General features: G+C 45.3%; 1 long non-coding RNA gene across 1 annotated transcript in view; it reads left to right on the forward strand.

Annotated features, from left to right (window-relative positions):
• The window catches only part of LOC123490422, a 7,766-nt gene extending 6,222 nt beyond the window's left edge, over positions 1 to 1,544 (forward strand). The window contains exon 3 of the long non-coding RNA XR_006660947.1: positions 1,436 to 1,544. This is a non-coding gene — a long non-coding RNA (uncharacterized LOC123490422). The remainder of the gene's footprint in view (positions 1 to 1,435) is intronic.
• Positions 1,545 to 16,488: the final 14,944 nt, after the last annotated feature.

Here is a 16,488-nt window from a genome sequence, read left to right on the forward strand (position 1 = left end):
CCATCTGGTTTGCGCTTAGTGGGACTATCATTTCTTTTTCAACAGGACAATGACCCAACACACCTCCAGGCTGTGTAAGGGCTATTTGACCAAGAAGGAGAGTGATGGAGTGCTGCATCAGATGACCTGGCCTCCACAATCATCCAACCTCAACCCAATTGAGATGGTTCAGGATCGCAGAGTGAAGGAAAAGCAGCCAACAAGTTCTCAGCATATGTGGGAACTCCTTCAAGACTGTTGGAAAAGCATTCCAGGTGAAGCTGGTTGAGAGAATGCCAAGACTGTGCAAAGCTGTCATCAAGGCAAAGGGTGACTACTTTGAAGAATCTCAAATATAAAATATTTTTTTGTAGGTTTAACACTTTCTTGGTTACTATATGATTCCATATGTGTTATTTCATAGTTTTGATGTCTTCACTATTATTCTACAATGTAGAAAATAGTAAAAATAAAGAAAACCCTGGAATGAGTAGGTGTGTCCAAACTTTTGACTGGTAGTGTACACACACACATGGTCGCATTAACATAGACAACGCCCCTGCTGCTGCAGGGTCTATTTTAGTCTGTAAGGGAACGTGAAATGTTATTAGGAGAGAGAGAGAGAGAGAGAGAGAGAGAGAGAGAGAGAGAGAGAGAGAGAGAGAGAGACAGAGAGAGAGAGAGAGAGAGAGAGAGAGAGACAGAGAGAGAGAGAGACAGAGAGACAGAGAGACAGAGACAGAGAGAGAGATAGAGAGAGAGAGAGAGAGAGAGAGAGAGACAGAGAGAGAGAGAGAGAGAGAGAGAGAGAGAGAGGGGGGAGAGAGAGAGAGAGATTCACGCCACAAGCACAGACTTATATTTGTGGCTGACACGGTCGCATTCACATATACATGTACCTCCTTCTTTCTGTCCCCAAATAGAGACTTATCAGAGCAGTAGATTTGTGGCTGTGTCTGTTTGAGGTTTTACAGACCAAGATCTCCCCCCTTTATCTAACTGTACATTAAACACTGAGACATGTTGGGGTGTATAAATGTATCTAACTACACATTAAACACTGAGACCTGTTGGGGTGAATAAATGTATCTAACTACACATTAAACACTGAGACCTGTTGGGGTGTATAAATGTATCTAACTACACATTAAACACTGAGACATGTTGGGGTGAATAAATGTATCTAACTACACATTAAACACTGAGACCTGTTGGGGTGAATAAATGTATCTAACTACACATTAAACACTGAGACCTGTTGGGGTGTATAAATCTATCTAACTACACATTAAACACTGAGACCTGTTGGGTTGTATAAATGTATCTAACTACACATTAAACACTGAGACCTGTTGGGGTGAATAAATGTTCCAGTGATGTTGGAGGTCTTCACTGCAGTAGACTGGATCATCTCCTCTGTCCCTCACTCATCTCTCTCTCCTCCCTCTGTACCTAGTGACCCTGTTCATCAGAACGTCATGGTGGGTGGAAAAAGATGCTCTCTTCAGCTGCGGTGAATAACCACAACCCTGTCAGTCCATCTCTTTACTTCTCTTGTCGCTTCTCTTCTCTCCCCCTCCTTCCCTTTTCACACCAACGCACTTATCTTTAGACGCTTCGGCCTTGACCGCCATCAACATCATCAACGACAGAGGTGTGAAGTTTCCACAACAGAGTTAGTTTATCATGAGAACATACAGACACCATTGACTGGAACTATCAACAACAAGAGTTAGTTTATCATGAGAACATACAGACACCACTGACTGGAACTATCAACAACAAGAGTTAGTTTATCATGAGAACATACAGACACCACTGACTAGAACTATCAACAACAAGAGTTAGTTTATCATGAGAACATACAGACACCACTGACTGGAACTATCAACAACAAGAGTTAGTTTATCATGGGAACATACAGACACCACTGACTGGAACTATCAACAACAAGAGTTAGTTTATCATGAGAACATACAGACACCACTGACTGGAACTATCAACAACAAGAGTTAGTTTATCATGAGGACATACAGACACCACTGACTGGAACTATCAACAACAAGAGTTAGTTTATCATGAGAACATACAGACACCACTGACTGGAACTATGTCCATGATGAATGTTGTAACGGCTTCATTACTACTAACAGAAGGAACGTTGTAGTGTTATGTCCATGATGAATGTTGTAACGGCTTCATTACTACTAACAGAAGGAAAGTTGTAGTGTTATGTCCATGATGAATGTTGTAACGGCTTCATTACTACTAACAGAAGGAACGTTGTAGTGTTATGTCCATGATGAATGTTGTAACGGCTTCATTACTACTAACAGAAGGAACGTTGTAGTGTTATGTCCATGATGAATGTTGTAACGGCTTCATTACTACTAACAGAAGGAACGTTGTAGTGTTATGTCCATGATGAATGTTGTAACGGCTTCAATGTGTTTTGTATTCTAATTGTTTATGTAAAATTGGAAATTGTATTTTTTTATTTTGTGTGTTTAGCTTGAGCAACACCAGTGAATGGGTGCCAACTTGCCAAATAAAGCTTCCTCGACCTAGTGGTTCTATGTGTTGTATCCTGATATGTCCACTAGATGGCAGTGCTGTGTTGTATCATGAAATGTCCACAAAAGTAAATGTAATTGCTAAAATATACATAAGAATCAAAAGTAAAAGTATGAATCATTTTAAATTCCTTATATAAATGAAACCAAAGGGCATCATTTTCTTGTTGGTTTAATTTTACGGCTAGCCAGGGGCATGCTCCAACACTCAGACATAATTTACAAATGAAACATGTGTTTAGTGAGTCTGCCAGATCTGAGGCAGTAGGGATGACCAGGGATGTTCTCTTGGTAAGTGTGTGGATTAGACCATTTTCCTGTCCTGCTAAGCATTCAAAATGTAACGAGTACTTTTGGGTGTCAGGAAAAATGTATTGAGTAAAAAGTACATAATTTTCTCAATAGATGTAGTGAAGAAAATGTAAAAGTTGTCAAAAATATGAATAGTAAAGTAAAGTTCAGATACCCCAAAAAACTACTTAAGTAGTACTTTAAAGTATTAATACTTAAGGACGTCAGAGGACAAAAATCAGTTAACCACTTAACTGAGGAACTCAATTTAACCTTACGCAATACCCTAGATGCAGTTGCACCCCTAAAAACGAAAAACATTTGTCATAAGAAACTAGCTCCCTGGTATACAGAAAATACCCGAGCTTTGAAGCAAGCTTCCAGGAAATTGGAACGGAAATGGCGCCACACCAAACTGGAAGTCTTCCGACTAGCTTGGAAAGACAGTACCGTGCAGTACCGAAGAGCCCTCACTGCTGCTCGATCATCCTACTTTTCCAACTTAATCGAGGAAAATAAGAACAATCCAAAAATTTCTTTTTGATACTGTTGCAAAGCTAACTAAAAGCAGCATTCCCCAAGAGAGGATGGTTTTCACTTCAGCAGTGATAAATTCATGAACTTCTTTGAGGAAAAGATCATGACCATTAGAAAGCAAATTACGGACTCCTCTTTGAATCTGCGTATTCCTCCAGGGCTTAGCTGTCCTGGATCTGCACAGCTCTGCGAGGGCCTGGGATCGGGAGAGACACTTAAGTGTTTTAGTACTATATCTCTTGACACAATGATGAAAATAATCATGGCCTCTAAACCTTCAAGCTGCATACTGGATCCTATTCCTACTAAACTGCTGAAGGAGCTGCTTCCTGTGCTTGGCCCTCCTATGTTGAACATAATAAACAGCTCTCTATCCACCGGATGTGTACCAAACTCACTAAAAGTGGCAGTGATAAAGCCTCTCTTGAAAAAGCCAAACCTTGACCCGGAAAATATAAAAAACTATCGGCCTATATCGAATCTTCCATTCCTCTCAAAAATTTTAGAAAAAGCTGTTGCGCAGCAACTCACTGCCTTTCTGAAGACAAACAATGTATACGAAATGCTTCAGTCTGGTTTTAGACCCCATCATAGCACTGAGACTGCACTTGTGAAGGTGGTAAATGACCTTTTAATGGCGTCAGACCGAGGCTCTGCATCTGTCCTCGTGCTACTAGACCTTAGTGCTGCCTTTGACACCATCGATCACCACATTCTTTTGGAGAGACTGGAAACCCAAATTGGTCTACACGGACAAGTTCTGGCCTGGTTTAGATCCTACCTGTCGGAAAGATATCAGTTTGTCTCTGTGAATGGTCTGTCCTCCGACAAATCAACTGTACATTTCGGTGTTCCTCAAGGTTCCGTTTTAGGACCACTATTGTTTTCACTATATATTTTACCTCTTGGGGATGTTATTCGAAAACATAATGTTAACTTTCACTGCTATGCGGATGACACACAGCTGTACATTTCAATGAAGCATGGTGAAGCCCCAAAATTGCCCTCGCTAGAAGCCTGTGTTTCAGACATAAGGAAGTGGATGGCTGAAAACGTTTTTACTTTTAAACTCGGACAAAACAGAGATGCTTGTTCTAGGTCCCAAGAAACAAAGAGATCTTCTGTTAAATCTGACAATTCATCTTGATGGTTGTAAAGTCGTCTCAAATAAAACTGTGAAGGACCTAGGCGTTACTCTTGACCCTGATCTCTCTTTTGACGAACATATCAAGACTGTTTCAAGGACAGCTTTTTCCATCTACGTAACATTGCAAAAATCAGAAATTTTCTGTCCAAAAATGATGCAGAAAAATTAATCCATGCATTTGTTACTTCTAGGTTAGACTACTGCAATGCTCTATTTTCCGGCTACCGGATAAAGCACTAAATAAACTTCAGTTAGTGCTAAATACGGCTGCTAGAATCCTGACTAGAACCAAGAAATTTGATCATATTACTCCAGTGCTAGCTTCCCTACACTGGCTTCCTGTTAAGGCAAGGGCTGATTTCAAGGTTTTACTGTTAACCTATAAAGCGTTACATGGGCTTGCTCCTACCTATCTTTCCGAGTTGGTCCTGCCGTACATACCAATACGTACGCTACGGTCACAAGACGCAGGCCTCCTAATTGTCCCTAGAATTTCTAAGCAAACAGCGGGAGGCAGGGCTTTCTCCTATAGATCTCCATTTTTATGGAACAGTCTGCCTTCCCATGTGAGAGACGCAGACTCGGTCTCAACCTTTAAGTCTTTACTGAAGACTTATCTCTTCAGTAGGTCATATGATTGAGTGTAGTCTGGCCCAGGAGTGTGAAGGTGAACAGAAAGGCTGGAGCAACGAACAGCCCTTGCTGTCTCTGCCAGGCCGGTTCCCCTCTCCACTGGGGTTCTCTGCCTCTAACCCTGTTGCAGGGGCTGAGTCACTGGCTTGCTGGTGCTCTTTCATGCCGTCCCTGGGAGGGGTGCGTCACTTGAGTGGGTTGAGTTACTGACGTGATCTTCCTGTCTGGGTTGGCGCCCCCCCCTTGGTTTGTGCTGTGGTGGAGACCTCTGTGGGCTATACTGGCCTTGTCTCAGGATTGTAAGTTGGTGGTTGGGGATATCCCTCTAGTGGTGCGGGGGCTGTGCTTTGGCGGAGTGGGTGGGGTTATATCCTTCCTGTTTGGCCCTGTCCGGGGTTTCTTCGGATGGGGCCACAGTGTCTCCGGACCGCTCCTGTCTCAGCCTCCAGTATTTATGCTGCAGTAGTTTATGTGTCGGGGGGCTGGGGTTAGTTGGTTATACCTGGAGTACTTCTCCTGTCTTATCCAGTGTCCTGTGTGAATTTAAGTATGCTCTCTCTAATTCTCTCGTTCTCTCTTTCTCTCTGAGAACCTGAGCCCTAGGACCATACGTCAGGACTACCGGGCATGATGACACCTTGCTGTCCCCAGTCCGCCTGGCCTTGCTGCTATTCCAGTTTCAACTGTTCTGCCTGCGGCTATGGAACCCCTACCTGTCCCAGACCTGCTGTTTTAAACTCTAATGATCGGCTATGAAAAGCCAACTGAGAGACCTGAGCCCTAGGACCATACGTCGGGACTACCGGCCGTGGTGACTCCTTGCTGTCCCCAGTCCGCCTGGCCTTGCTGCTATTCCAGTTTAAACTGTTCTGCCTGCTGCTATGGAACCCCTACCTGTCCCAGACCTGCTGTTTTAAACTCTAATGATCGGCTATGAAAAGCCAACTGAGATTTATTCCTGATTATTATTTGACCATGCTTGTCACTTATGAACATTTTTGAACATCTTGGCATGGTTCTGTTATAATCTCCACCCGGCACAGCCAGAAGAGGACTGGCCACCCCTCATAGCCTGGTTCCTCTCTAGGTTTCTTCCTAGGTTTTGCCTTTCTAGGGAGTTTTTCCTAGCCACCGTGCTTCTACACCTGCATTACTAGCTGTTTGGGGTTTTAGGCTGGGTTTCTGTACAGCACTTCGAGATATTAGCTGATGTAAGAAGGGCTATATAAAATAAAATTGATTGATTGATATTTTACACCACTGCTGATTTGTCCACTAGATGGCAGTGCGTCATGTGTTGTATCGTGATTTGTCCACTCACTAGATGGCAGTGCTCCATATGTTGTATCCTGATTTGTCCACTAGATGGCAGTGCTCCATGTGTTGTATCCTGATCGGTCAATTTTTACTTAAGTACTTTACACCACTGCTGATTTGTCCACTAGATGGCAGTGCTCCATGTGTTGTAATAATGTACGCTGTGATACGTCTATTATAAAAATCAAATCAAATCAAATTTTATTTGCCACATGCGCCGAATACAACAGGTGTAGACATTACAGTGAAATGCCTACTTACAAGCCCATAACCAACAATGCAGTTTAAGAAAAAAAAAAATTATGCTAATATTTAAAGAGCAGCAGTAACATAAAATAACAGCAGGGAGGCTATATATACAGGGGGTACCGGTACAGAGTCAATGTGCGGGAGCACCCGGCTAGTTGAGGTAGTTGAGGTAATATGTACATGTGGGTAGAGTTAAAGTGACTATGCATAAATAATAAACAGAGTAGCAGCAGCGTAAAAGAGGGGGTTGGGGTGGGGGGCAATGCAAATAGTCCGGGTAGCCATGATTAGCTGTTCAGAGTCTTATGGCTTGGGGTAGAAGCTGTTGAGAAGTCTTTTGGACCTAGACTTGGCACTCCGGTACCGCTTGCCGTGCGGTAGCAGAGAGAACAGTCTATGACTAGGGTGGCTGGAGTCTTTGACAATTTTGAGGGCCTTCCTCTGACACCGCCTGGTATAGAGGTCCTGGATGGCAGGAAGCTTGGCCCCAGTGATATACTGGGCCGTACGCACTACCCTCTGTAGTGCCTTGCGATCGGAGGCCGAGCAGGTGCCATACCAGGCAGTGATGCAACCAGTCAGGATGCTCTCGATGGTGCTGCTGTAGAACGTTTTGAGGATCTGAGGACCCACGCCAAATCTTTTCAGTCTCCTGAGGGGGAATAGGCTTTGTCACGACTGTCCTGGTGTGTTTGGACCATGATAGTTTGTTGGTGATGTGGACACCAAGGAACTTGAAGCTCTCAACCTGTTCCACTACAGCCCCGTCGATGAGAATGGTGGTGTGCTCAGTCTTCTTTTTTTTCCTGTAGTCCACAATCATCTCCTTTGTCTTGAGCACGTTGAGGGAGAGGCTTTTATCCTGGCACCACACGGCCAGGTCTCTGACCTCCTCCCTATAGGCTGTCTCATCATTGTCGGAGATCAGGCCTACCACTGTTGTGTCGTCGGCAAACTTAATGATGGTGTTGGAGTCATGCTTGGCCATGCAGTCATGGGTGAACAGGGAGTACAGGAGGGGCCTGAGCACGCAGCCCTGAGGGGCCCCTGTGTTGAGGATCAGCGTGGCAGATGTGTTGTTACCTACACTTACCACCTGGTGGCGGCCCATCAGGGAAGTCCAGGATCCAGTTGCAGAGGGAGGTGTTTAGTCCCAGGATCCTTATTTTAGTGATGAGCTTTGAGGGCACTATGGTGTTGAATGCTGAGCTGTAGTCAATGAATAGGATTCTCACATAGGTGTTCCTCTTGTCCAGGTGGAAAGGGCAGTGTGGAGTGCAATAGAGATTGCATCATCTGTGGATCTGTTGGGGCGGTATGCAAATTGGAGTGGGTCTAGGGTTTCTGGGATGATGGTGTTGATGTGAGCCATGACCAGCATTTCAAAGCACTTCATGGCTACCGACGTTAGTGCTACAGGTCGGTAGTCATTTAGGCAGGTTATCTTAGTGTCCTTGGGCACGGGGACTATGGTGGTCTGCTTGAAACATGTTGGTATTACAGACTCAGTCAGGGACATGTTGAAAATGTCAGTGAAGACACTTGCCAGTTGGTCAGCGCATGATCGGAGTACACGTCCTGGTATTCCATCTGGCCCTGCGGCCTTGTGAATGTTGACCTGCTTAAAAGTCTTACTCACATCGGCTACAGAGAGCTTGATCACATAGTCATCCGGAACAGCTGATGCTCTCTTGCATGCTTCAGTGTTGCTTGCCTCGAAGCGAGCGTAGAAGTGGTTTAGCTCGTCTAGTAGGCTTGTGTCAATGGGCAGCTCGCGGCTGTGCTTCCCTTTGTAGTCTGTAATAGCTTTCAAGCCCTGCCACATTCGACGAGCGTCAGAGCCAGTGTAGTACGATTCAATCTTAGTCCTGTATTGACTCTTTGCCTGTTTGATGCCTCGTCGGAGGGCATAGCAGGATTTCTTACAAGCGTCCAGGTTAGAGTCCCGCTCCTTGAAGGCGGCAGCTCTACCCTTTAGCTCAGTGCGGATGTTGCCTGTAATCCATGTTTTCTGGTTGGGGTATGTATGTATAGTCACTGTGGGGATGATGTCATCGATACACTTATTGATGAAGCCTGTGACTAATGTGGTGCACTCCTCAATGATATCGGAAGAATCCCGGAACATATTCCAGTTTGTGCTAGCAAAACAGTCCTGTAGCTTAGCATCTGCATCATCAGACCACTTCCTTATTAACCGAGTCACTGGTGCTTCCTGCTTTAGTACGCTCTCCGTAGCCGATGTGAGCAAGAAAGAAAACAGGTAAAAAAATAATCCAATTTTTTGTTCATTTTCTTTAGCTAAAATGTTGGGGCCCCACCTGACGGGTCACTAGTAGGCGATGTTGCTAAGCTAAGTAACTAAGTTACTAAGTAATGATGCTAAGCTCATGCGCAGAAACACGTCATCGGGTCTAACGGTTGTCTCGTGTCGAACTGCACATGTGCAGGGCGACAAATCAAAGGCACTCTTTCGTTATAACTTTTTTGGAACGAAAATGAAAACGTGTCAGAAAATGTGTCAGTTTGTCCCTTCCAAGAGTTTGAAGTAATAACATGTTCAAATATTTAAGACATTAGCTCAAATCTAGGTTGTGCCTTTAGATTTCAAGAAAATGAACAACTAAGGAAGAATCTTTCACTTCTCTCGGTGACTTCTCTAACCCCAAACTCCGGCCTGGTCTGCTTGGTCTGTTTCGCAAGCATTCCCCGAAGTCTCGCGATATTGCGCCTCTGGGTTTAGAAATGTCTGGTGCGTATTAGCACCATCTGAGAAGGTTTGAATCCTAAGCAATCTGCCTACACATTGTTTGAAGTACAATAGACCAACATCGCTACTGTAGTAGGTCAAAGCTGTGTGCTTGAAAACCTTAGTAGAGCATGGGTGTAGAAGGCATTGTCACGAATTCCGCCGAGACTGCTCCTCTTCCTCGGGCAGGCTTCGGCGTTCGTCGTCCCCGGAGTACTAGCTACTACCGCTTGATGTTCTCGATGTTTGTTTGGTTTTGTCTTGTTGGTGCACCTGTTTCGTCTTATGTATTGATTATGTCACCTATAAGTTTCCCTTTGGTTTTGTTTGCAGTTGTGTGTGTTTGTCCGCCTGTCCGTCGGTGTCTTGTTCTATTATTGTTAATGGTGTATTTTACGCACTGTTTGCGTAACCGCTCGCCTCCTGTGTTCGAGGCCCTTCATGTTGGTATTTTCGCTGAAGTCTAGTAAAGTCGTTTTGACTGAGCCTCTGTGTCCTGCGCCTGACTCCAACACCGCATCCACATCAGCTTGTGACAGGCATTGTGGTGCTCGTGTGAATTTCCTTTATTTTTCGGCTACTTCTTAAAACAGTGTTTTTTGTTTGTAATTCGATACAGTGCCTTCATACCCCTTAACTTATTCCACATGTTGTTGTGTTACAGCCTGAATTCAAAATGTATTAAATATATGTTTTTTATCACCCATCTACACACAATACCCCACACTGACAAAGTGAAAACATGTTTTTAGAAATGTGTGCAAATTTATTGAAAATGAAATACAGACATATCTCTTTAACTCAAGTATTCACACCCCTGAGTCAATACATGTTAGAGTAACCTTTGGCAGCGATTACAGCTGTAAGTCTTTCTGTGAGCTTTGCACACCTGGATTGGACAATATTTGTACATTATTCTTAAAGAAATTCTTCCATCTCTGTCAAGTTGGGTGTTGACCATTGCCAGACAGCCATTTCCAAGTCTTGCCATAGATGTTCAAGCCGATTGAAGTCAAAACTGTAATTAGGTCACTCAGGAACATTCAATGTCCTCTTGGTGAGCAACTCCAGTGCATATTTGGCCTTGTGTTTTAGGTTATTGTCCTGCTGAAAGGTGAATTTATCTCCCAATGTCGACTGAACCAGGATTTTGCCTGTGTTTACATCTATTCCGTTTATTTTATCCTAAAAAACTCCTTAGTCCTTGCCGATGACAAGCATACCCATAACATGATGCAGCCACCAGTTTTACTTTAGTGCCTTGTTGAAAACAGGATGCATGTTTTGGAATATTTGTATTCTACACAGGTTTCCTTATTTTCACTCTATAATTTAGGTTAGTATTGTGGAGTAACTACAATGTTGTTGATCCATCCTCAGTTTTGGCCTCATGGTGAATATCCTGAGCGGTTTCCTTCCTCTCCGGCAACTGAGTTAGGAAGGATCCCTGTATCTTTTTAGTGACTGGGTGTATTGATACACCATCCAAAGTGTAATTAATAACTTCGCCATGCTCAACGGGATATTCAATGTCCGTTTTATTTTTTACCCATATACCAATAGGTGCCCTTCTTTGCGAGGCATTGGAAAACCTCCCTGGTCTTTGTGGTTGAATTTGTGTTTGAAATGTACTGCTCGACTAAGGGACCTTCCAGGTAATTGTACGTGTGGTTTACAGAGATGAGGCAGTCATTCAAGAATCATGTTAAACACTATTATTGCACACAGAGTGAGTCCATGCATCTTACAGTGGGGGAAAAAAGTATTTAGTCAGCCACCAATTGTGCAAGTTCTCCCACTTAAAAAGATGCGAGAGGCCTGTAATTTTCATCATAGGTACACGTCAACTATGACAGACAAAATGAGAAAAATAAATCCAGAAAATCACATTGTAGGATTTTTAATGAATTTATTTGCTAATTATGGTGGAAAAAAAGGGGGGGGGGTAGAAGGATTACTTTATCCTATCCCAGGTATTCCTTAAAGAGGTGGGGTTTCAAATGTCTCCGGAAGGTGGTGAGTGACTCCGCTGTCCTGGCGTCGTGAGGGAGCTTGTTCCACCATTGGGGTGCCAGAGCAGCGAACAGTTTTGACTGGGCTGAGCGGGAACTGTGCTTCAGCAGAGGTAGGGAGCCAGCAGGCCAGAGGTGGATGAACGCAATGCCCTCGTTTGGGTGTAGGGACTGATCAGAGCCTGAAGGTACGGAGGTGCCGTTCCCCTCACAGCTCCGTAGGCAAGCACCATGGTCTTGTAGCAGATGCGAGCTTCAACTGGAAGCCAGTGGAGTGTGCGGAGGAGCGGGGTGACGTGAGAGAACTTGGGAAGGTTGAACACCAGACGGGCTGCGGCATTCTGGATGAGTTGTAGGGGTTTAATGGCACAGGCAGGGAGCCCAGCCAACAGCGAGTTGCAGTAATCCAGACGGGAGATGACAAGTGCCTGGATTAGGACCTGTGCCGCTTCCTGTGTAAGGCAGGGTGCGTTACTCTCCGAATGTTGTAGAGCATGAACCTACAGGATCGGGTCACCGCCTTGATGTTAGCGGAGAACGACAGGGTGTTGTCAGGGTCATGCCAAGGCTCTTCGCACACTGGGAGGAGGACACAACGGAGTTGTCAACCGTGATGGCGAGATCATGGAACGGGCAGTCCTTCCCGGGAGGAAGAGCAGCTCTGTCTTGCCAGGGTTCAGCTTGAGGTGGTGATCCGTCATCCATACTGATATGTCTGCCAGACATGCAGAGATGCGATTCGCCACATGGTTATCAGAAGGGGGAAAGGAGAAGATTAGTTGTGTATCGTCTGCGTAGCAATGATAGGAGAGGCCATGTGAGGATATGACAGAGCCAAGTGACTTGGTGTATAGCGAGAATAGGAGAGGGCCTAGAACTGAGCCCTGGGGGACACCAGTGGTGAGAGCACGTGGTGCAGAGACAGCTTCTCGCCACACCACTTGGTAGGAGCGACCGGTCAGGTAGGACGCAATCCAAGAGTGAGCCGCGCTGGAGATGCCCAGCTCGGAGAGGGTGGAGAGGAGGATCTGATGGTTCACAGTATCAAAGGCAGCAGACAGGTCTAGAAGAGCAGAGGAGAGAGAGTTAGCTTTAGCAGTGCGGAGAGCCTCCGTGACACAGAGAAGAGCAGTCTCAGTTGTATGACCAGTCTTGAAAACTGACTGGTTTGGATCAAGAAGGTCATTCTGAGAGAGATAGCAAGAGAGTTGGCTAAAGACGGCACGCTCAATAGTTTTGGAGAGAAAAGAAAGAAGGGATACTGGTCTGTAGTTGTTGACATCAGAGGGATCGAGTGTTGGTTTTTTGAGAAGGGTGCAACTCTCGCTCTCTTGAAGACGGAAGGGACATAGCCAGCGGTCAAGGATGAGTTGATCAGCGAGGTGAGGTAAGGGAGAAGGTCACCGGAGATGGTCTGGAGAAGAGAGGAGGGGATAGGGTCAAGCGGGCAGGTTGTTGGGCGGCTGGCCGTCACAAGTCGCAAGATTTTATCTGGAGAGAGAGGGGAGAAAGAAGTCAAAGCATAGGGTAGGGCAGTGTGAGCAGGACCAGCAGTGTCATTTGACTTAACAAACGAGGATCGGATGTCGTCAACCTTCTTTTCAAAATGGTTGACGAAGTCATCCACAGAGAGGGGAGGGGGGAGGGGGAGGAGGATTCAGCATGGAGGAGAAGGTGGCAAAGAGCTTCCTAGGGTTAGAGGCAGATGCTTGGAATTTAGAGTGGTAGAAAGTGGCCTTAGCAGCAGAAACAGATGAAGAAAATGTAGAGAGGAGGGAGTGAAAAGAAGCAAGGTCCGCAGGGAGTCTAGTTTTCCTCCTTTTCCGCTCGAGCTGCCCGGAGCCCTGTTCTAAATGCTCGCAATGAGTCATCAAGCCACGGAGCTGGAGGGGGAGGACCGAGCCGGCCGGGAGGATAGGGGACATAGAGAGTCGAAGGATGCAGAAAGGGAGGAGAGGAGGGTTGAGGAGGCAGAATCAGGAGATTGGAGGGAGAAGGATTGAGCAGAGGAAGAGATGATAGGATGGAAGAGGAGAGAGTAGCGGAGAGAGAGAGCGTAAGGTTGCGACGGCGCATTACCATCTGAGTAGGGGCAGAGTGAGTAGTGTTGGAGGAGAGCGAGAGAGAAAAGGATACAAAGTAGTGGTCGGAGACATGGAGGGGAGTTGCAGTGAGATTAGCAGAAGAACAGCATCTAGTAAAGATGAGGTCAAGCGTATTGCCTGCCTTGTGAGTAGGGGGGGACGGTGAGAGGGTGAGGTCAAAAGAGGAGAGGAGTTGAAAGAAGGAGGCAGAGAGAAATGAGTCAAAGGGGAGGTTGAAGTCCCCCAGAACTGTGAGGGGTGAGCCATCCTCAGGAAAGGAACTTATCAAGGCATCAAGCTCATTGATGAACTCTCCAAGGGAACCTGGAGGGCGATAGATGACAAGGATATTAAGCATAAATGGGCTAGTGACTGTGACAGCATGGAATTCAAATGAGGAGATAGACAGATGGGTTAGGGGAAAAATAGAGAAAGTCCACTTGGGAGAGATGAGGATTCCTGTGCCACCACCCCGCTGACCAGATGCTCTCGGGGTATGCGAGAACACATGGTCAGACGAGGAGAGAGCAGTAGGAGTAGCAGTGTTTTCAGTGGTAATACATGTTTCTGTCAGCGCCAAGAAGTCGAGGGACTGGAGGGTAGCATAGGCTGAGATGAACTCTGCCTTGTTGGCAGCAGAACGGCAGTTCCAGAGGCTGCCTGAGACCTGGAACTCCACGTGGGTGGTGCGTGCAGGGACCACCAGGTTAGAGAGGCAGCAGCCACGCGGTGTGAGGCGTTTGTATAGCCTGTGCGGAGAGGAGAGAACAGGGATAGACAGAGGCATAGTTGACAGGCTACAGAAAATGGCTACAATAATGCAAAGGAGATCGGAATGAAATGAACTAAACATCTGGGAAAGGAGAGAGCGGGGCCTCCCCTCACCACAACACCCAAATATAACTCTCCCAACTTCCACCTCAGAAACTATAATTGTTGTAAACTACAGCGGTTCAATGTTTTCTAGGAATAGACTAACTTAGTTTATTCAGCTAGCTGACTAGGTACAGTATTCTTCCGTGAAAATCGTCCAGGGCACCTAGTCATAAGATGCCGCAGCCAGCTAGCATGCCGGACTCCAACAACACGGTTTAGCACCAATACTCGGCCACAACAAACCACCAGTATGTCAGCACGCCAAGCAGATCGTTCGTGTCCGTGTCTAACGTTGTGGGTTAGTCCCGACAGCTTGAGCGAGTCCGTCGTCAACTTATTCAGCCAGTTAGTTAGAAGCTAGAATAGTTAGCATACTAGCTAGCCATTGCTTTCAGACAAAGAAGAAACCCCTCCTTTCACGGCACGAACACACAGAGAGAGCCAAGCTTAACGTTAACTAGTCACCCATGTCCTGAATTCTTGAACGACTCTGACTACCAATATGTAAAAAACAAAACACAAATGTAGGTTATGACTTACCCCTAGCAGCTACTGTTAGCTAGCCAAGTGCAAAGCTAGCCACTGAATTGACTCAGCCAGTTCGCGTCTGTTCGCGAGGTCGTTCCAGCTATTGTTTACTAGTTGCTATCCAGGTAGCAACAAGCTAGCTAAATTTCAAGCACAGTAGCCACTTACTACCTAGCGTTAACGGTTGAATGGTAGGCAATTATTGTATGTAACTATATAGATATATTGGTGATGGATGTCTAACAACTATAGATATTGGTGATGGATGTCTAACAGCTATAGATATAGATATTGGTGATGGATGTCTAACAACTATAGATATATTGGTGATGGATGTCTAACAGCTATAGATATAGATATTGGTGATGGATGTCTAACAGCTATAGATATAGATATTGGTGATGGATGTCTAACAGCTATAGATACAGTGCCCTCCACAATTATTGGCACCCCTGTTTAAGATGTGGTCGAGGACTTCCAAAAATTCTCCTTTTTTTTTAAACAACATAGAACCCAAATGCAAAAAAAGAGAAAAATCCAACCTTTTATTGAAGTACATTACTTTGGTGTAAAAAAAAAAATCACACATTTAGAAAAAAAAAACTTGAAATCATGTGTCCCACAATTATTGGCACCCCTGATGTTAATACTTTGTACAACCCCCTTTGCCAACAAGACAGCACTTAATCTCCTCCTATAACATTTCACAAGATTGGAGAACACAGAGAGAGGGGATCTTTGACCATTCTTCTTTGCACAATCTTTCTAGATCATCCAGTGTCCTGGGTCCTCTCTTATGCACTCTCCTCTTTAGCTCGCCCCCACAGGTTTTCGATTGGTTGAGGTCTGGGGGACTGAGATGGCCATGGGAGGACCTTGAGTTTGTGACTGCTGAACCATTTTTGTGTAGATTTTGCCCACATGTTTTGGATCATTATCCTGCTGAAAGACCCAATGTACCACCCATCTTCAGCTTTCTGGCAGAGGCCATCAGGTTTTTATTTAAAATGTCCTGGTAGTTCAAAGCGTTCATAATGCCATGCACCCTAACAAGGTTCCCAGGGCCTGGAAGAGAAACAGGCCCACAGCATCACAGATCCTCCACCATACTTCACGGTGGGCATGAGGTGCTTTCGGCATACTCATCTTTTGTTTAGCCTAGCCCACTTAGAGTGTTTGTTGCCAAAAGCTCAATCTTAGTCTCATCTGACCAAAGCACACAATCCGAAGTTGAAGTCCGCAGTGCCGCTGTAAAACTCCAGAGCGTTTACGTTTGTTAGTGTTAGTGAGAAAAGGCTTTTTCCTTGCATGCCTCCCAAACAGCTTGTTGGCATGTAGAGAGCGTCTGATGGTTGTTTTGGAGACTTTGCACCCCCAAGATGTCTACTCTATGATGCAATTCTGCTGACAGTGAGCTTAGACTTTTTTTTACTTCTCTTACCATCCTCCTCACTGTGCGTTGTGGCAAGATAAACTTTGGGACCTCTTCCAGCCTTGTTTGTCACTGTTCCAG

This window comes from Coregonus clupeaformis, unplaced genomic scaffold (assembly GCF_020615455.1).
Source record: "Coregonus clupeaformis isolate EN_2021a unplaced genomic scaffold, ASM2061545v1 scaf3917, whole genome shotgun sequence".
Taxonomy (NCBI): Eukaryota; Metazoa; Chordata; class Actinopteri; order Salmoniformes; family Salmonidae; genus Coregonus; species Coregonus clupeaformis.